Source organism: Macaca mulatta, chromosome 11, assembly GCF_049350105.2.
Source record: "Macaca mulatta isolate MMU2019108-1 chromosome 11, T2T-MMU8v2.0, whole genome shotgun sequence".
Lineage (NCBI taxonomy): Eukaryota > Metazoa > Chordata > Mammalia > Primates > Cercopithecidae > Macaca > Macaca mulatta.
Window position 1 is genome coordinate 15,266,750 of NC_133416.1, and position 21,969 is coordinate 15,288,718.

The 21,969-nt window shown below is 44.5% G+C and overlaps 2 pseudogenes; one reads left to right on the plus strand and one right to left on the minus strand.

Annotated features, from left to right (window-relative positions):
- Positions 1 to 5,207: 5,207 nt before the first annotated feature.
- LOC114671040 (large ribosomal subunit protein eL43 pseudogene) lies at positions 5,208 to 5,847 on the minus strand (annotated as a pseudogene).
- An 8,379-nt stretch (positions 5,848 to 14,226) lies between these two features.
- On the plus strand, positions 14,227 to 20,708 carry LOC144332798 (small ribosomal subunit protein eS6 pseudogene; annotated as a pseudogene).
- Positions 20,709 to 21,969: the final 1,261 nt, after the last annotated feature.

The following is a 21,969-nucleotide window of genomic DNA, read 5'->3' on the forward strand; positions in this document are numbered from 1 at the left end:
ACCTGTCCCAGGTATGCACGAAAACTACCGCTAAAAATAACTGCAGAAACTTGAAGTCTGGGAAATAGCACTGAACAGTCTCACCTGAAGTGAAGAGCTGGTTGGTGCCAAGTGCGAACGAGACAGGAAGAAAATGGGCTCCTCTGGAGCCATGGTCTCTAGGAGGTGGGCCCCAAGGTCCACTCAGAGTCTTGGAGCTTTTGTCTGCTCATAGCCATCCATCCCCTGATGCCATCTAAACCCAAAGGATGTCTCCTGTCACTATCACCCTTCAATCATCTGCCAGTGCCGTCAAAGAGGCTGGAAGGGGCAGGAGGGATTGGGAAAGGAACATGTGGGGAAAGTGTAAGTTCACTGTTGCTGTGTGACCTTGTGCAAGTTACTAAACCTCTCTGAACCTGGAGTTTTCTCATTTGTTAATATGGAAAGAAGACCATGGAACCTATCCCTGTCACAGAATCTTTTTTTTTTTTTTTTTTTTTTTGAGATGGAGTCTCTGTCACCCAGGCTGGAGTGCAATGGTGTGATCTCAGCTCACTGCAACCTCCACCTCCCAGGTTCAAGCGATTCTCCTGCCTCAGCCTCCCAAGTAGATGGAATTACTGGCACGTGCCACCATGCTGGGCTAATTTTTGTATTTTTAATAGAGGCAGGATGCCATGTTGGTCAGGCTGGTCTCGAACTCCTGACCTCAGGTGATCCATCTGCCTCGGCCTCCCAAGTTCTGGGATTACAGGCGTGAGCCACCACACCTGGCCTGCCTCACAGAATCTCGAACCTAGTTTTTAAAATTCTGTGTCTTTCCTCCTTCCCTTCCAGTGTCCACCATATCCTAGCCACAGTGCCAGGTACTAGGAAAGCAGTACTGAAGAAAGAGTCAGATGCTATTTTTGCTGAACTTAGCCATAGTATTGTATTGTGATTGTGTTTCCTACTGGGCAGGGACCATGCCTAGTTCGTGGATATAACTAATATCTTACAGGGCCCATATGCAGTAAATGTTCAATATCTGTCACTTTCTGAAACCTAAGATGTGTCAGGCGGCTTGACCTGTATTGTTTCTAGTTCTTTGAACAATCCCGAACAGTGGATATTATTGTTCCCAGTATGAGCCATGGTGCCAGTTTGCCAAATGGGCCCCTGACTGTGAGACTTTGGACAAGTTGTTCAACCTTCCTGTGTTTCAGTCTTCTTATCTGAAGACACACAGTTATGGTACAGCATTGTGAAGTTTAAATGAACTATATACTGTGGCTCATGATAACAATCAGTAGGTGGTAGTCATTATAATGATCATTAATTGTGGCTATTAGCATAGATGAAGACTGGCAGCATGCCCAGATCATACAGCTGGTAAAGGGCTAAGTAAAAATTTGAAGCCAAAATTGGATTCCAGGCCTGTGCCGTTTACGGTAAATACACTGTTATGTGTGTGTGTATGTATATATGTGTAATTCCGTATTATATTACTCATTCAATATGTTCCACGCAACAAGTAAGTATTATGCAAATGAGCTTTCAGGTTCCAAGCTATTTTCAAATCGGCAACAGGCAGGTAAGAAAATATGACTTTCTTGTTTTCACCAGTAGATGGCAGAAGGAAGAAAAGGCCACTCCGGAGAGGGAAGGAATTTTAATTCAGAGGGAGTGATTCACAGTGGGCTGTGGCTGAGGCACAGGGGCGGATGAGTCAGACTCCTTGTATGACTACAGTGGAGGACAGCCCCACCAGGACTAGGGGTCAGGGGTCTGGGTGGGCAGGAGAACTACCTACAGGTATGTGAAGGGTGTCAGCCTTCAAGAAGATCTAGGTTGACCCAGAGGATGGGGACTGGGAGCCCCGAAGTAAAGGCAAGTTCAGACGCAGTTAGAAAAAAAGGTCACGTTCCCCTATCATCTCTACTGCATGGTCCCTGGCTGTGGGCCCTCCTCGTCAGCTTCCAGACACTTGGTTCTTTTCCAAAGCCTGCCCTTCCCTCTGGGATGTTGATGAAGCCACTTGCCCTGTTTGCTCCTTTCCCCGCCCCCTACCCCAGTCTGTAAGCTAGGAATACTATTTCCCTGCTTCTCCCAATACATGTTGTTTGTGAGCCTTTGGCCCCCCTCACTGCTTCCCTCTCTCCTAACTGCGTATCCATCCAGTAGGCTTGGTCCACAGCCCACGCTCCTGTATCAAATAAGCTTGGTGCTGGGTAACCTGTGAGCTGCTTGTTCATTTTATCCTAGAGACGTGTCCTTCAGCCCAAAGTAATGGGAATTGTCCTTCTGGGTCCAAAAGACTAGTAGCAGCAGTCAAGCTTGGTGGTCATTTATACTGGGCTGACTCTCACTGATGTGATGCTGGCTTTTGTCCTCAGACATCTTTTGGGGGAGGAGTCCACTGGTTACTCCTGACATCTTAGAAACCCTCTTACCCAAGCTATTAAATCCAGTGCCAACTTAAAACCAACATCCCTGTGGCGATTTCTGGGTGGGTCAAGAGTGGGGACTGTCCAAAGGTTTCTTATTTGGCATATGTCTATTTGTACATTCGTAATGGTTGTTGGTTTGGTTTTAAATAAGTGATTCTTGGATGGGACGTGGTGGCTCATGCCTATAATCCCAGCACTTTGGGAGGCCAAGGTGGGAGGATTGCTTGAGGCCAGGAGTTTGAGACCAGCCTGGGTAACACAGCAGAACCCCACTGCTACAAAAAATAATAAAAAAAAATTATCTGGGCATGGCGGAGCCTGCCTGTGGTCCTAGCTACTTGGGAGGCTGAGACAAGACAATCACTTGAGCCTTGGAGGATGAGATTGCAGTGAGCTATGATTGTGCTGCTGCATTCCAGCCTGGGTGCAGGGCGAGACCCTGTCTCTAAAAGATAAATAGTAAACCAGTGATTCTTTACAATAGGGCTGAGGAGAGCCTCCTGTGTGTTAGGTATTTGCCAGGTGACTGGCATGTATTATTTCTTTTACTGGAGGTCATGAGTTATTTCTCAAGGAAACTGCGAATCAGAAAAGCTTGTTTGTCATATTTTAAAACTACAGCCTAGTCATTCTTTTTTTTTTCTTTCTCGTTTTTGAGACTGAGTTTTGCTCTTGTTGCCCAGGCTGGAGTACGATGGTGCGACCTCGGCTCACTGCAACCTCTGCCTCCCAAGTTCAAGCGATTCTCCTGCCTCAGCCTCCTGAGTAGCTGGGATTACAGGCATGCACCACCACGCCTGGCTAATTTTGTATTTTTAGTAGAGACTGGGTTTCTCCATGTTGGTCAGGCTGGTCTCTAACTCCCGACCTCAGGCGATCCGCCTGCCTCGGCCTCCCAAAGGGCTGGGATTACAGGCGTGAGCCACCGTGCCGGGCACAGCCCAGTTATTCCTTATTCTGTCTTCTGTGATTTCTTAAATTCATCCAAGGGTGTTCAGGAATTTTGGAGGGTGAGCCTATGCTGACAAAATGAAGTTGAGCACCATAGTTTTGTGTTTTTACTAAATCTCCAGAAAATAAATGTGACCTTTGGACTGCCAGAAGATGCGCGTTGAAACCTCACACAAAATCAGCATGTGAGGACAGAGAGGATGTTGGTGATCACTGGAATCTGTTCATTTTTCCTTTGAAGATGCTTAAGGGAAGTATGTGTGTGTTTATAGGTTTGTATGTGTTTTAGAGTGTGCCAACAAGCTTTAGCCATTTAAAGACAGACACTGAAGACTCCCTCTATTCAAAAAAAAGTTCTAGTGGAATTTTGTTCATCATATCTGCCTGAGAAAAAAACAGGCCCTGCTTTTCAGTCTTGAAGACCTAAGTCTCCTTTTTGAATAGAGTAGTGGGGGCTGGGTGCAGTGACTCATGCCTATAACCCCAGCACTTTGGGAGGCCAAGGTGGGCAGATCTTTTGAGGTCAGGAGTTCGAGACCTGCATGGCCAACATGGTGAAACCCCGTCTCTACTAAAAATACAAAAATTAGCTGGGTGTGGTGGCTTGTGCCTGCTAATCTCACTACTCGGGAGGCTGAGGCATAAGAATCACTTGAACCCAAGTGAGGTGGAGGTTGCAGTGAGCCAAGATCACGCTGCTGCACTCCAGGCTGGACAACAGAGTGAGACTCCATCTCAAAAAAAGAGAAGAGTAGTGGGAGTAGTTGGGCGACAGAAGTATGCTGTAGAGAAGGCTGGCCAGCCTAACTCATTTTCCTAGTAAATGCCAGTGATGCCCCTAACCAGGCACTAGTGTCTATTGCCAGTGAGGCATGTGGGTAAGTCACACTTTGTACCTCACCTCTTTAGCATCTTTGTCTGGGTGAACTCAGAATTATGTGTGATCACCAAGGGCAGCCTTGAAGGGGACGAAAGGGCCTTACAAGGACAAGCCTCTGGCTGACAGGGATGACAGAAGGGCAGCCCACCTGGGCGGGGTGCTGGGAGAGAGGGTAAAGGGAAGAAGGGTGTCATGTTCAATTTTACAGCCTGTCCGCAAACTTCGTGGTTTTATGGTACTCAGCTGGGTAGTCATTTCCTGCCCTTTCTCCTACTGTGTTCTCCAGAGTCCCTGAGTCACTCTTTGGCCAGTGGCCTGCAGCCAGGGCTCATTTCTCTTCCCTATGGTCTAGAGAAGTTGTTTCCAAAGCGGGGTACGGGTATCCAGGGACAACATACTGCGAGGCAGTCTGTTGGGGTGTGGAAGACACTAGAACATTTATCTGTATTTAACCCATCCATTTCTAATGTCTATTTTTTATGTTTTGTAGTGTAAAGTTTTGCTGTAAACAATTCACAATAAATACATATGGATATGGCATATTTATATATATATATATATAATGTATGTAAATTGTTTAACATACGTGCAAGTATGTTAAAGATATTATGTTGAATAGGGATGCATATCAAGAAGGTTTGGCCAGCCTGGCCAACATGGTGAAACCTCATCTCTACTAAAAATACAAAAATTAGCCTGGCATGGTGGTGGGCACCTGTAATCCCAGCTACTCAGGAGGCTGAGGTGCGAGAATTGCTTTAACCCAGGAGGTGGAGGTTGCAGTGAGCTGAGATGGTGCCACTGGATTCCAGGCTGGGCGGTAGAGCGAGACTCAGTCTAAATAAAAAAAAGAAAGTTTAGGACTATAGCCCTAGGGAATTATGCTGACAATAGTCCTTTTTTATTATTACATAAGTTAACCCATTTATTAAAGGCTAGTGATGTTTCCAGTGGTGGAGGAACATCTACTGGTCTTTCAGTTCTTTCAGTCTTCTGATGGTAGACTTTGCTGTGGCAGCAGAAGTGGTATTGTAGATTCAACCACCGCCAGCTACTGTCTTCATGTAGGAACCACAGTGCCAGATGCCTGTATCTCGTCTTTTCGTCTTGGTTTTGCCACAGAAAGAGCAAATGTACCTGACGTGCTAGCTGGTTTCAGTTTTCTTCACCATTTTCCGGAGGGAGGCACCATAGCGGATCCTGTATTTACCGACAATTCCAACTTTATTGGTGCATTTAGCCATGTCAGCACAAACTAGGTTTGAGCCCGCAATAGTCTTTAAAAGCATTATTTTATGTTTCATTATGAAATTAACTTTTTTTTTTTTTTTTGGAGATGTAGTCTTGCTCTGTCCCTAGGCTGGAGTGCAGTGGTGCAATCTTAGCTCACTGCAATCTCCGCCTCCCGGGTTCAAGCGATTCCCCTGCCTCAGCCTCCTGAGTAGCTGGAATTACATACAGGAGTGCACCACCATGCCCGGCTAATTTTTTGTATTTTAGTAGAGACGGGGTTTTATCATGTTGGCCAGGATGGTCTCGATCTCCTGACCTCGTGAACCGCCCGCCTCGGCCTCCCAAAGTGCTAGGATTACAGGCGTAAGTGACCGTGACCGTGCCTGGCCCAACTTTCTTTTTTTTTGAGACAGAGTCTCACTCTGTCGCCAGGTTGGAGTGCAATGGCGTGATCTCGGCTCACTGCAAACTCTACCTCCTGGGTTCAAGCGATTCTCTTCCCTCAGCCTCCTGAGTAGCTGGGATTACAGGCATGCGCCACCATTCCCAGCTAATTTTTGTAGTTTTAGTAGAGATGGGGTTTTACCATGTTGGCCAGGATGGTCTTGATCTCTTGACCTCATGATCCATTCACCACAGACTCCCAAAGCGCTGGGATTACAGGCGTGAACCACCGTGCCTGGCCTTTTTTTTTTTTGAGATGAAGTCTCACTGTGTTGCCCAGGCTGGAGTGCAGTGATTCAGTCTTGGCTCCCTGCAACCTCCGTCTCCCACGTTCGAACTGAGTGGGAGCTTCAAATTCTGGTTTCAAACCCGCTCCAGTTCCTTGAGAGTTTGTGAGCTAATAGGTGTGTGAGCTATTTTCACTGTTTCCAGAGCCTAATAGAAACCTTCTATGTACCCCAAATAAGCCTGCACAGGCCAACTTTAAGGTCAGGTGTTTTGCATTCATTAGAAATGTTAGGAACTTGGAGTGGTCCTCTCATGCTGTTCAGAATGTGTGGTTATGGCCTGAGTGTGGAGTGGGCAGGTGCTGCTTTGGGGCCTGACCTGCATCCCAACCCCCTTCTATTGTGAGGGAGTTCTGCGGAAGGAAACGTGGGGAACACCACCTCCCATAGCCCCTGGACAGCACTGACATTAGACCTGGGCAAGTGAGAGCCTTCCCCAGGCCTGCTCCTCAGGAGTCTCCACACTTTGGAGTATGTTTCTCAAAATGTTCCAGCTTTCCCTTCTGTGCTTGGGACATGCCAGGGCCAGCAGGCAAGAGAGTTCCAGTTGCTCCCAGCCTTTCCAACATTTGATATTGTCAGGCTTTTGTGATTTTAGCTATTCTTCACTGTGGATATGTTTTCCCATGGGAAATCTCTCTCTGTGTATGTCTCTCTCTTACCCTTCTCTGTCTCTCTCTTTCCTTCTCTCTTGCTGACCTTCTCTCTCTCTCTCTCTCTCTCTCTCTCTCCCCCCCCCGCTCCTGTCTCCTCCCCACAACACATTTACTGAGGTATCAAAAACATGGCCGGGTGTGGTGGCTCATACCTGTAATCCCAGCACTTTGGGAAGCTGAGGCAGGCGGATCACTTGAGGCCAGGAGTTCCAGACTAGCCTGGCCAACATAGCAAGATGCTGTCTCAAAAAAAAACCCATGTACATATTTGATTTGATAGGTTTTGATTTGATAGCTTTTGACATACGTATACATCCATGAAGCTGTGACCACGATGAAGATAATGAACACATCCATCATCCCCAAAATTTCCTCGTGCTCCTCGTCATCCTACCCTCCTGCCTTTCCTTCCTCCTCCCTGCCCGACACCAGGAAACCACTGATATGCTTGCTGTCAATATACAAAGTAGTTTGCATTTTTAGAGTTTTGTATAAATGGAATCATACAGTGTTTTCTGTTTTTTAAGACAGGGTTTTACTCCTGACACCCAGGCTGAGGTGCAATGGCATGATCTCGGCTCACTGCAACCTCTGCCTCCCAGGCTTAAGCAATTTTCCGGCCTCAGCCTCCAAAGCAGCTGGGACTACAGATACATGCCACAGCGCCCGGCTAAATACAGTGTATTCTTTTTAAAATCTGACCTCTTTCACTTGGGATAATTATTTTGAGTTTCATCCATGTTGTGTGTTTCAATAGTTCATTCGTTTTTATTGCTCAGTAGTATTCCATTATATGGATTTATCATAATTTGTCTATACTTTTCTTTTTTGGTAATGTCTTTGGCAAGATTTGGTATCAGGGTTATGCTGGCCTCATAAAATCAATTAAGAAGCATTTCCTCGGCCTGGCACAGTAGCTCACGCCTGTAATCCCAGCACTTGGGGAGGCTGAGGCGGGTGGATCACCTGAGGTCGGGAGTTTGAGACCAGCCTGACCAACATGGAGAAACCCAGTCTCTACTAAAAATACAAAATTAGCCAGGGGCGGTGGCTGATGCCTGTAATCCCAGCTACTCAGGAGGCTGACGCAGGAGAATCTGCTTGAACCCGGGAGGCAGAGGTTGTGGTGAGTCAGGATTGCACCATTGCACTCCAGCCTGGGCAACAAGAGTGAAACTGTGTCTCAGAAAAAAAAAAAAAAGAAAAAAGTTTCTTCATTCTCTACTTTCTTTTTTTTTTTTTTTAGACAGAGTTTCACTCTTTTGCCCAGGCTGGAGTAAGGTGACGTGATCTTGGCTTACTGCAACTTCCACCCCTCAGGTTCAAGTGATTCTCCTGCCTCAGCCTCCTGAGTAGCTGGGATTACAGGCGCTCACCACCATGCCCAGCTAATTTTTATATTTTTAGTAGAGACAGGGTTTTGCCATTTTGGCCAGGCTAGTCTCGAGCTCCTGACCTCAGGTAATCCACCCGCCTCAGCCTCCCAAAGTGCTAAGATTAAGGGCATAAGCCAATGCGCCTGGCATTTCCATTTTTTGAAACAGTCTTGCTCTATCGCCCAGGCTGGAATGCAGTGGCAAGATCACAGTTCACTGCAGCTTCCACTTCCCTAGGCTCAAGTTATCCTCCCACCTCAGACTCCCAAGTTGCTGGCACCACAGGTGTGCACCACCATATTTGGCTAATTTTTGCATTTTTTTTAAGAGATGGGGTTTCACCATGTTGTGCAGGCTGGTCTTGAACTCCTGGGCTCCAGTGATCCTCCTGCCTTGGCTTCCCAAATTGTAGGGATTACAGGCATTCTCTATTTTCTGAAAGGTTTGTGTAAAAATTTTTTTATAAACAAAATATTTTTCATTCTGAATTATACAAAATCAAAACTTCAGACAAACAAGTACTGTTTATAAGATCCACTAATGTTATATTTTTAAATAATATGATTACATAATAGCTTTCTTTAAATCTGAGTTCACTCACATTTGATGTTTTTTTTTGAGATGGAGTTTCACTTTTGTTGCCCAGGCTGGAGTGCAATGGTGTATTCTCGGCTTACTGCAACCTCTGCCTCCCAGGTACAAGCGATTCTCCTGTCTCAGCCTCCCAAGTAGCTCGGATTACAGGCATGCACCACCATGCCCAGCTAATTTTTTTGTATTTAGTAGAGACGGGGTTTCATCATGTTAGTCAGGGTGGTCGTGAACTCCTAACCTCAGGTGATCCACCTGCCTCAGCCTCCCAAAGTGCTGGGATAACAGGCGTGTGCCAACCCTCCCAGCCTTGTTTTATCTTTACTAACTATAATTACCAAGTTGTAAAAACGAACAATTACAACCACATTCTTGGCAGAATTTTGATGTCTGATAATACCTGAATATTGGACAGCATCCAATTGAAACATCAGTGTAGCTTTCATGCATTAAATAAAGTATTTTACTCAAGTTCCCAAAACAAACTTGAGTATGTTGGGTTTGAATGGAAGCAAAAGGCCAAGTGAAAATATGAAAGCAGATTGTTTTTATTTGGTGGGAGCTGAAATGAATATTTGCGTTCTAATCAGACATCTGTGCCATGTGGCATTTTCCAAATTTTTAAGAGTCTGCTAGCTAAACACTTCACTGCTTTCCACCTTTCCTTTGCTCTTCTCTTTTCTTTCCTTTCATTTTACCTTCAGACTTTTTCTTTTCTTTTCTTTTTTTTTTTGAGACAGAGTCTCGCTGTGTCACCCGGGCTGTAGTGCAGTGGCCCTATCTTGGCTCACTGCAACCTCCACCTCTTGGGGTTCAAGTGAGTCTCATATCTCAGCCACTTGAGTAGCTGGGACTATAGGCGTGCACCACCACACCCTGCTAATTTTTGTATTTTCAGTAGAGACAGGGTTTCACCATGTTAGCCAGGCTGGTCTCAAATTCCTGGCCTTAAGTGATCTGCCTGCCTTTGGCCTCCTAAAATGCTGAGATTCCAGGCACGAGCCACCGCCCCCACCCTCAGCCTTTTTCTTTACCTCTACTTCTTCCATACTGGCTACTGCCCATACTGGTCTAGAAAACCCTTTTTTCCTCTTAATATCAGCCTCCATTTTTGTGTCATCTTTTTCATCTTTCACCACACATGCATTTCCTCTTGGCAGTGTCTGGCATCACCACAGGTGCTGTCTCTTGAATGTCTTTCCTTAAAACATCGCTGTCTACTTTGAGAATACTTTCAAGTCAGCTGAGCACCTTTGGGGCATTCTTTTTTCTTTTTTCAGCAAGCACCTTTCTTTTCTACCCCCTCTGACACACCACATGATCACACTGACCAGAGTCTGGTTTGTGTAAAATTGCTGTTATTTCTTCCTTAAATGTTGGATAGAATTGAACAGTGAAGCCATTTGGATTTGGGATTTTAATTGTTAAACCATTTTTCTTCTTTTTATCTTTTCTTCCTGGACAGGATCTTGCTTCATCACCCAGGCTGGAGTGCTGTGGCACAATCACAGCTCACTGTAGCTTCAACCTTTTGGGTTCCCTCCTGAGAGCGATCCTCCCACCTTAATCTCCAGAGTAGCTGGGACTACAGGTACGTCCCACCACACATGGATACTTTTTGAATTTTTTGTAGAGTCAGGGTCTTGCTAGGTTGCTTAGGCTGGTCTCGAACTCCTGGCTTCAAGTGATTCTCCTGCCTTGGCCTCCTAAAGTGCCAAGATTACAGGTATGAGCCAGCATACCCGGCCTGCGTCCCGCACATATTGATACACTGTGTTTTCATTATCATTTAGATTGAAATGTTTTCTAATATCTTTTGTGATTTCTTTTTCGATTCAAGGTTATTTTGAAGAGTGATGCTTAATTTCAGAATATTTGAAGATCTTGGCCGGGCGCGGTGGCTCAAGCCTGTAATCCCAGCACTTTGGGAGGCCGAGACGGGCGGATCACTAGGTCAGGAGATCGAGACCATCCTGGCTAACACGGTGAAACCCCGTCTCTACTAAAAAATACAAAAAACTAGCCGGGCAAGGTGGCGGGCGCCTGTAGTCCCAGCTACTCAGGAGGCTGAGACAGGAGAATGGCCCGAACCCGGGAGGCGGAGCTTGCAGTGAGCTGAGATCCGGCCACTGCACTCCAGCCTGGGCGACAGAGCGAGACTCCGTCTCAAAAAAAAAAAAAAAAGAATATTTGAAGATCTTAAAAACATTTTACTTAATGACATAACCTGGGCTGGGCATGGTGGCTCACACCTGTAATCCCAGCATGTTGGGAGGCAAAGGTGGGCAGATCACTTGAGGCCAGGAGTTCAAGACCAGCCTGGCCAACATGATGAAACCCTGTCTCTATTAGAAATACAAAAATTAGCAGGGCATGGTGGCACACACCTGTAATCCCAGGTACTCAGAAGGCTGAGGCATGAGAATCTTTTGAACCCAGGAGGTGGAGGTTGCAGTGAGCTGAGATAGCGCCACTGTACTCCAGCCTGGGTGACAAAGCAAGGCTCTGTCTCAAAAAAGAAAAACAAAGAAAAACCATAACCTGAATGAATTTGATCCTTTGCCATTTTTTGAGGCTTGTTTTATGGACTAGCATATAGCCCATCTCATTGTATATTCCATGAGCCTTCAAAAGAATGTGTACTCTGCAATTTTTGAGTATAATATTCTGTAGTCAATTAAGTCAAACTAATTGGTAATGCTATCAAATTTTCTATGACCTCACTTTTTTCCCCAACTTATTCTAACAATTACTAATAGGGGCTATTAAAATCTCCATATGTTTGTGGATTCATTTATTTCTTTTTAGTCTGTTAATTTTTGCTTTACATATTTTAAAGCTCTCTTATTAAGTATATACAGATTTAGGATTTTTATGTCTTAACTAATTAAATGTTTTAGTATTAAGAAATATTCTTTATCTCTAGAATACTCTTTGCTTGAAAGGTATCTTCTCTGGGCCAGGCGTGGTGGCTCACACCTGTAATCCCACCACTTTGGGAGGCCAAGGTAGGCAGATCAGGAGGTCAGGAGTTTGAGACCAGCCTGGCCAACATGGTGAAACCCCATCTCTACTAAAAATACAAAAATTAGCTGAGTGCGGTGGCAGAGGCCTGTAATCCCAGCTACTCTGGAGGCTGAGGCAGTAGAATTGCTTGAACCCGGGAGGCAGAGGTTGTAGTGAGCCGAGATCACACCACTGCACTTCAGCCTGGGTGACAGAGCAAGACTTGTGTCAAAAAAGAAAGAGAGAGAGAGAAAGGAAGAAAGAAAGAAAAGAGAAAGAAAGAGAAAGAAAGAAAGATAGATGCTTTATCTGATATTAATATAGCCACAAACAAGTCAAACATTGCTTTTTTTTTTTTTTTTTTTTGAGAGGGAGTCTTGCTGTGTCATCCAGGCTGGAGTGCAATGGTGCAATCTTGTCTTGCTACAACCACCGCCTCCTAGGTTCAAGTGATCCTCCTGCCTCAGCCTCCCAGGTAGCTGAGATTATAATGTGTACCACCACACCTGTCTAATTTTTGTATTTTTAATAGAGACAGAGTTTCACCAAGTTGGCCAGGCTGGTCTCAGACTCCTAGCCTCAAGTGACCTGTGCGCCTTGGCCTCCCAAAGTGCTTGGATTACAGGCATGAGCCACTGCGCACAACCCAAATACTGTTTTCTTAAGTTTAGTGTTTGTACAATATATAATTTTTTACTATTTTATTTTCAACTTGGTTGTGTCTTTATATTTCTAATGTGTTTCTTGTAAACAAAGTAACCTGAGACTTTCGTTCTCTATTTTCTAATTGGAGGGGCTAGTCTATTAGCAAATTTTTTTTTTTTTTTTTTTTTTTGAGACAGGCTCTCACTCTTGTCACCCTGGCTGGAGTGCAGTGCCACCATCATGCCTCACTGAAACCTTGACCTCCTGGGCTCAAGCAGTCCTTCCACCTCAGCCTCCTGAGTAGCTGGGACTGTAAGTGTGCACCATCATGCCTGGTTAATCTTCAAACTTTTTCTGTAGAGGTGGGATCCCACTTCATTGCCCAGGCTTGTCTCATTTGTATTTAATATGATTTTTTTGTATTTTTAGGTTTACTTTTAACATCTTAAAAAACCCATAATATTTTTTTCTACTTGTTCCATCTGTTGTTTGTTTCTCTGTGATATAGCTTAGGTCTGTGTCCTTGCCCAAATCTCATGTCAAATTGTAATCTCCAGTGTTGGAGGTGGGGCCTGGTGGGAGGTGACTGGATTGTGGGAGTGGATTCCCCTTTGGTGCTGTCCTCATGATAATGAGTTAGTTCTCGTGAGATCTGGTTATTTAAAAGTGTGTGGCACCGGCCAGGCGCGGTGGCTCACCCCTGTAATCCCAGCACTTTGGGAGGCTGAGGTGGGTGGATCTCCTGAGGTCAGGAGTTCAAGACCAGCCTGGCCAACCTAGTAAAACCCCATCTCTACTAAAAATACAAACATTAGCTGGGTGTGGTGGTGGATGCCTGTAATCCCAGCTACTTGGGAGGCTGAGGCAAGAGAATCGCTTGAGCCCAGGAGGTGGAGGTTGCAGTGGGCCAAGACTGCACCACTGCACTCCAGCCTGGGTGACAAAGCAAGACTCTGTCTCAAAAAAAAAAAAGTGTGTGGCACCCGCCCCTCTGTCCTGCCCCTCTGTCCATGGTCCTGCTCCTGCCATGTAAGATGCCTGCTCGCTTTGCCTTCCGCCATGAGTAAAAGTGTCCTGAGGCCTCCCCAGAATCAGATGCCGCCATGCCTCCTGTACAGTCTGCAGAACTATGAGCCAATTAAACCTCTTTTCTTTATACATGACCCAGTCTCAGGTATTTCTTTATAGTAATGCAAGAATGGACTAATATACTCTATTCCCTTTTCCTGCCCTCTTTTCAATAAATTGAGTATTTATTTATTTTTTTTTGAGACGGATTCTTGCTCTGTCGCCCAGGCTGGAGTGCAGTGGCGCAATCTCGGCTCACTGCAAACTCCGCCTCCCAGGTTCACGCCATTCTCCTGCCTCAGCCTCCTGAGTTGCTGGGACCACAGGCACCCGCCGCCGCACCTGGCTAATTTTTTTTTTTTTTTTGTATTTTTAGTAGAGACGGGGTTTCACTGTGGTCTCGATCTCCTGACCTTCTGATCTGCCTGCCTTGAACTCCCAAAGTGCTGGGATTACAGGCGTGAGCCACTGCACCCAGCCAAATTGAGTATTTTTAAATATACCATTGACTTTTTAGCTAAACATCTTTTATTTTTAGTAGTTTTTGTTAATATTACAAATATCTTTTTTTGTTGTTTTTTTTTTTTGAGATGGAATCTCACTGTGTCGCCCAGGCTGGAGTGCAGTGGCATCGTCTTGGCTCACTGCAACCTCCACCTCCTGGGTTTAAGCGATTCTCCTGCCTCAGCCTCCCAAGTAGCTGGGATTACAGGTACCTGCCACTATGCCCTGCTAATTTTTTGTATTTTTAGTAGAGATGGGGTTTCACCATGTTGGCCAGGCTGGTCTCAAACTCCTGACCTCGTGATCCACCTGCCTCACCCTCCCGAAGTGCTGGGATTACAGGCCTGAGCCACCATGCCTGGCTGAGATTACAAATATCTTTAACAGTCTACCTTCAAATTATTCTCTTTTGTGGTTCTAACACTAATTCTATTTACCCACTTCCAATTCTTTTTACCCATTTCCAATTCTTTGAGCTCTTGTTGTCCTGTATTTTACTTCTAAATGTTACATACTTTGAAATATATTGTTATTGTATTGGCAGCCAATTGTTTTTTTTAAATGTGTAGATAAGCCAGGAGCATTGATCATACCTGTAATCCCAGCTACTTAGGAGGTTGAGGAGGGAAGATTGCTTGAGGTCAGGAGTTTGAGACCAGCCTGGGAAACACAGCGAGACCCTCTCTCTAAAAAATAGAAAAATAAAAAAAATTAACCAAGGATGGTGGCATGTGCTTGTGGTTTTAGCTACTTGGGAGACTGAGGCAGGAGAATTGCTTGAGCTCAGGAGTCAAGCCTGTGGTGAGCTATGATCATGCCACTGCACTCCAACTTGGGAAACAGAGTGAGATCATGTAACTAAAAAGAAAAAAAAAAAAAAGAAAGTATAGCTCTCTTTTCTATTTAGACTCATATTTATGCTCTCTGGGTCTCTTATTTTTTCCTACAGATCTGTGCTTCCATTGACATTATTTCTGTTAATCATTTCTGGTGGAGTGGGTTTCCTGGAAATGAATTCTCCTTTTTCCTGAAAATATCCTTATTTACCTTTAGGTTGAAATATAAATAGATGTGGCCAGGCGCAGCGGTGGCTCACACTCGTAATCTCAGCACTTTGGGAGGCTGAGGTGGGCAGATCATAAGGTCAGGAGATAGAGACCATCCTGGCTAACACGGTGAAACCCCGTCTCTACTAAAAATACAAAAAATTAGCCAGGCATGATGGCATGCGCCTGTAGTTCCAGCTACTCGCGAGGCTGAGGATTGCTTGAACCCGGGAGTTGGAGGTTGCAGTGAGCTGAGATCATGCCATTGTACTCCAGCCTGGGCGACAGAGTAAGACTCCACCTCAAAAAAAAAAAAAAAGAAAAAGAAATATAAATAGACATCTAGGCTGACAGGTTTTGCTTGTTTTTTTCCATTTGCTTAAGAAAGCTTTTCTATTTTTGGGGGGTGGTGTGGGGTGTACTAGTCTGTTCTCATGCTGCTAATAAGACATACCTGAGACTGGGTAATTTATAAAGAAAAAGAGGTTTAATGGACTCACAGTTCCGCATAGCTGGAGAGGCCTTGCAATCATGGTGGAAGGCAAAGGAGGAGCAAGGCACCTCCTACATGGTGGCAAGCAAGAGAGAAGTGCAGGGGAACTCCCTTTAGAAAGCCATCAGGTCTTAGAGGTGTTCAGCTGCTTCACGATGAAACTGAACATCTCCTTCCCAGTCACTGGCTGCCAGAAACTCATTAAGGTAGATGATGAACGCAAATTTCGTACTTTTTATGAGAAGCTTATGGCCACAGAAGTTGCTGCTGATGCTCTGGGTGAAGAATGGAAAGGTTATGTGGTCCGAATCAGTGGTGGGAACAACAAACAAGGTTTCCCCATGATGCAGCGTGTCTTGACCCATGGCTGTGTCCGCCTGTTACTGAGTAAGGGGCATTCCTGTTACAGACCAAGGAGAACTGCAGAAAGAAAGAGAAAATCAGTTCGTGGTTGCATAGTGGATGCCAATCTGAGCGTTCTCAACTTGGTTATTGTTAAAAAAAAAAAAAAAAAAAAAAAAAAGGAAAAAAGGAAAGAAGGATATTCCTGGACTGACTGGATACTACGGTGCCTTGTCGCCTGGGGCCCAAAAGAGCTAGCAGAATCCACAAACTTTCCAGTCTCTCTGAAAAAGATGATGTCCACCAGTATGTTGTAATGAAGGTAAGAAACCTAGGACCAAAGCACCCAAGATTCATCGTCTTGTTACTCCACATTTCCTGTGGCACAAAGGGCAGCATATTGCTCTGAAGATGCCGCATACTAAGAAAAATAAGGAAGAGGCTGCAGAATATGCTAAACTTTTGGGCAAGAGAATGAAAGAGGCTAAAGAGAAGTTCCAGGAACAAATTGTGAAGAGACACAGACTTTCCTCTCTGCGAGCTTCTACTTCTAAGTCTGAATCCAGTCAGAAATAAGATTTTTTGAGTAACAAATAAATAAGATCAGACTCAAAAAAAAAAAAAAAAAAAAAAAAAAAAAAAAGAAAGCCATCAGATCTCGTGAGACTTTATCACAAGAACAGCATGGGAAAGACCCACCCCCATGATTCAATTACCTCCCACCAGGGCCCTCCCACAACATGTAGGAATTATGGGAGCTACAATTCAAGATGAGATTGGGGTGGGGACACAGCCAAACCATATGAGGGGGTGGGGAACCTTTTCTATTGTCTTCTGGCCTCTACTGTTTCTGATGAGAAATCAGCCATCATTCGTAATTTTTTCTTTGGCTACTTTTAATAATTTATTTTTATCTTTTATTTTTAACACTTTGACTATGATGTATCTGAGGTTGGTTTTCTTTGTATTTATTCTGCTTGGAGTTCACTGAGCTGAGGCAATCTGTGACTTGATTTCTTTTATTAGTTTTAGCAAATTCTTGTCTACAATCTCTCCAAAGATTTCTTCTGTCTCTATCTTTCTTTTCCTTACGGAACTTCAATTACAAATACGTTAAACCATTTGCTATCATCCTAAGGTTCTTAGATGCTCTGTTTTATCCCCCCAACATTTTTCTATTTGTGTTTTAGTTGGATTACACTCACGTGCTGTATAATGACAGTTTAGCCAAGACCACTGTCATATATTTAGCCAACAGACCACATATATGATGTTGGCCCCGTAAGATTGTAATAAAGCTGAAAAATTCCTATCAGCTAGTGATGTTGTAGCCATCATAAAGTTGTAGTGCAACACATTTCTCATGTGTTTGTAGTGATGCTGGTGTAAACAAACCTGTGCTGCCAGTCGTATAAAAGTATACCACACACAATAATGTATAGTATATAATACTTGATAATGATAAAAAATGACTATGTTACTGGTTTATGTATTTACTATAACATACTTTTATCATTATTTTAGAGTGTACTTCACATGTATATATAACATTACATTATATATATGTATAAAGTTAACTGTAAAACAACCTCAAGCAGAAACATAAATAACAAATTTTAAAAAAAGAAAAAAGCAGCTGGGCATGGTGGCTCATACCTGTAATCCCAGCACTTTAGGAGGATGAGGCGGGTGGATCACCTGAGGTCAGGAGTTTGAGACCAGCTTGGCCAACATGGCGAAACCCCATCTCTACTAAAAATACAAAAAATTAGCAGGCATGGTGGTGCACACCTGTAGACCCAGCTACTCAGGAGGTTGAGGCAGAATCGCTTGACTCTGGGAGGCAAAGGTTGCAATGAGCTGAGATCGTGCCATTGCACTCCAGCCTGAGCGACAGAGCGAGACTCAGTCTCAAAAAAAAAAAAAAAAAAAAGGAAAAACTCTAAAGAATAAACAGAAAGAAAATATTTTGTATAGCTGTACAATGTATGCTTGAAGTTAAGTCTTATTAAAAGAGTCAAAAAGCTAAAAGATGAAAAAGTTTGTAAAGTTAAAAAGTTACAGTAGGCTGAGGTTAATTTATTATTGAAGAAAGAAAAATTTTAAAAATAAATTTAGTGGCTGGGTGCAGTGGGTCACACCTGTAATCCCAGCACTTTGGGAGGCCGAGGTGCGTGGATCACCTGGGGTTGGGAGTTCCAGATCAGCCTGACCAACATGGAGAAGCCCCATCTCTACTAAAAATACAAAATTAGCTGGGCATGGTGGCATATGCCTATAATCCCAGCTACTTGGGAGTCTGAGGTAGGAGAATCGCTTGAACCCAGGAAGTGGAGGTTGCAGTGAGCCGAGATCGTACCATTGCACTCCAGTCTGGGCAACAAGAGCGAAACTCCATCTCAAGAATAAATAGATAAATAAATAAATAAATACTTAAAATAAATTAAAAAAAAAAAAAATAAAATAAAATAAATTTAGAGTAGCGTAAGTGTCCACTGTTTATAAAGTCCACAGTAGTGTGCAGTAATGTCCTAGGCCTCCACATTCACTCACCACTCACTTGCTCGCTCACTTAGAGTGACTTCCAGTCCTGTAAGCTCCATTTATGGTAAGTGCCCTATATGGGTGTACCATATTTTATCTTTTATGGTGTATTTTTATTGTAACTTTCCTATGTTTAGATTTGTTTAGATACATAACTATTTACCATTTACAATTGCCTGCTGTATTCGGTACAGTCACATGCTGTGCAGCTTTGTAGTCTAGGAGCAGTAGGCTATTCCAAGCAACCTAGGTGTGTAGTAGGCTGTGTGGTATGTGTGAATATACTCTGTGATGTTCACACAATGACAAAATTGCCTAATGATGCATTTCTCAGAATGTATTCCCATTGTTAAGCAATGCATGACCTATTCTTACTGATCTGCTTTTAAGTTTACTGTTCATTTCCTCTGCTGTGTCCAGTCTATTGTACATCAAATTACTTCTTCATTTCTGATTTTTTTTTTTTGAGATGGAGTATCGCTCTGTCGCCCAGGCTGGAGTGCAGTGGCGTGATCTCGGCTCACTGCAAGCTCCACCTCCTGGGTTCACGCCATTCTCCTGCCTCAGCCTCCCAAGTAGCTGGGACTACAGGCGCCCGCCACCACGCCCGGCTAATTTTTTGTATTTTTAGTAGAGACGGGGTTTCACCGTGTTAGCCAGGATAGTCTCAATCTCCTGACCTCGTGATCTGCCCACATTGGCCTCCCAAAGTGCTGGGATTACAGGTGTGAGCCACCACACCCGGCCTCTGATTTTTTTTTTTTTTTTTTTTGAGACGGAATTTCGCTCTTGTCGCCCAGGCTGGAGTGCGGTGGCATGATCTTGGCTCACCGCAACCTCTGCCTCCTGGGTTCAAGTGATTTTCCTGCCTCAGCCTCCCAAGTAGCTGGGATTACAGGCACCTGCCACCAGGCCCGGCTAATTTTTTTTGTTTTTAGTAGAGATGGGGTTTCACTATGTTGGGCAGGCTGGTCTCGAGCTCCTGACCTCAGGTGATCTGCCTGCCTCAGCCTCCCAAAGTGTTGGGATTACAGGTGTGAGCCACCGCTCCTGGCCTGATATGTTTTTTATTTCTAGTATTTTCATTCTTTTTTTTTTGAGATGGAGTCTCACTCTGTTGCCCAGGATGGAGTGCAGTTGTGCAGTCTCTCAGCTCACCACAAGCTCCACCTCCTGGGTTCCCGCCATTCTCCTGCCTCAGCCTGCCGAGTAGCTGGGACTACAGGCACCTGCCACTATGCCTGGCTAATTTTTTGTATTTTTAGTAGAGACAGGGTTTCACCGTGTTAGCCAGGATGGTCCTGATCTCCTGACCTCGCGATCCACCCGCCTCGGCCTCCCAAAGTGCTGGGATTACAGGCGTGAGCCACCGCACCCGGCCTAGTATTTTCATTCTTTAAGTGTCTGCTCTTTGTTAAAATTTCTCGTTTGTTCATAGAAGATGTTTCCCTTTTTCACCAGGTCCTTTGTAATATTTGTTAATGTTATTTTAAAGCCCATTTATAATTGCAAAATCTGGGCCTACTTGGGGCCAGCTTTTATTGATGATTTCCTCTCTTGATAATAGATCATATTTTCTTGTTTCTTTAGGTGCTTTGTAGTTTTAAATTTATGCTGCACATTGCATAAAATGGAAAGTAGAGGTTAAAGTAATATTTACACCCAATAAACGACACATCCTACAGGAAGCGGAATAAGTATAATAGTATAATCTGAAGTTAAAGTGAGCCTGGGGTGTTTTTTTTGTGTTGCTTTTTTTTTTTTTTTTTTTGCAGTTTTAGTTACATTCTGATCACCATGGGCTTCAGATGTTTTGACAGCAGGATCAAGATGTTCTCCTCAGCAAAGCTTAGGATGTGACACCTGCAAGGGCACAGAGATGCCTTTATGCTTGTTATCTAGCCACCGGTTTTACAAATCATGGCAACCCGTCTCGTTGGTGTTGGGGTGTTACTGCTTCTAGGCCCTCTCAGTGGACAGAGCTAGGGAATGTATGTATGTGTTTGTGTCCATATGAATATATACTTGTACATGTATCCATACATTTACATTTACCTATTTTTATATCTATCTCTCTATATTGGAAAACATAGGCCGGGCGCAGTGGCTCACGCCTGTAATCCCAGCACTTTGGGAGGCCGAGACGGGCGGATCACAAGGTCAGGAGATCGAGACCATCCTGGCTAACACGGTGAAACCCCGTCTCTACTAAAATACAAAAAAAAAAAATTAGCCGGGCGTGGTGGCGGGTGCCTGTAGTCCCAGCTACTCGGGAGGCTGAGACAGGAGAATGGCGGGAACCCAGGAGGCGGAGCTTGCAGTGAGCTGAGATCCGGCCACTGCACTTCAGCCTGGGCGACAGAGCGAGACTCCGTCTCAAAAAATAAATAAATAAATAAATTGGAAAACATAACTTTAATATTTCTAATTCCAATTAAACAGTCCAGGGTTTATTCTAATTTTCTTCCTCTCCCCTTTCCTAACTCTCTTCTCCAAGAACGATGGTTTTTATTATCCTTCGTGTTAATTTTTTATTTGATCATTCCCTGTCTACATAACCAACAGTTGTTGCTACCCCTACTTCTGCATAGACGGTCTCGCCACTCTACTTGGGCTCTGACACACCATCCTGGGCTGCCTCCTTGCTGGGATGCCTTGCTCATCCCATTTCCTCTCTTAACTTGTCACCCCGGGTTGCTTAGGTGTGGCCCTGCTCTCCCCGCTCAGGCTCCAGTACCTGACTCCAGGCTACCCTTCTATGGGAACATCTTTATCACTCTGCTTAGACTCCAACGTCTTGTGCCAGACCATCCCATAGCATGGGCATCCTCCTCTCCTGCATGGGCCCTGACATCCCATGCCAGTCCACCCTCACACACATGCCCCATCACCCTGCGTTCACTCAGACCCTTCACACCATGCTGCCCTTGTGTGGGACACCTTCCTCATATTCTAGATCCTCCAACAGCCTGTGCCGGTCCAATCCCCGCTGTGCATGCCCTCCTTGCCATGCTTGGGCTCCAGCTCCTGTGGCTGGCCCATCCCTCCCTTCTTCTCCCATCCCTCTATGGATACTTTCCCAACCTTTCAGGCTTAGACTTGCCATTTGGGGTCACCATGATTCAGGGACATCCTTCTAATTCTGCATGGGCTTCAGTATTCAATATTAAGATTCTTCTCCTGTGGGGATACTCTCTTCACCCAACATGAATTTCAAAACCAGTCCCATGCCTGGTTATATATATGAGACAATATTATAGTGTTAGAGATGAAAGGCAATAATTATATCATTAGATTAGATCCAGTTGAGATGGGTTGAGAACAGTTATTCACAAAATAATTAACTCCTCTGGAGTGCCTACTATGTGCCAGGACCTGTGCTGACCGTTGAGGTTACCATAACCTCTTAGCTGCTACATGCTAATTTGTTAGGGTTAGTTGCAAGTCTGGCTTAATCATCCTATCCGTCCCCTAGCCATGACACTAAGATGT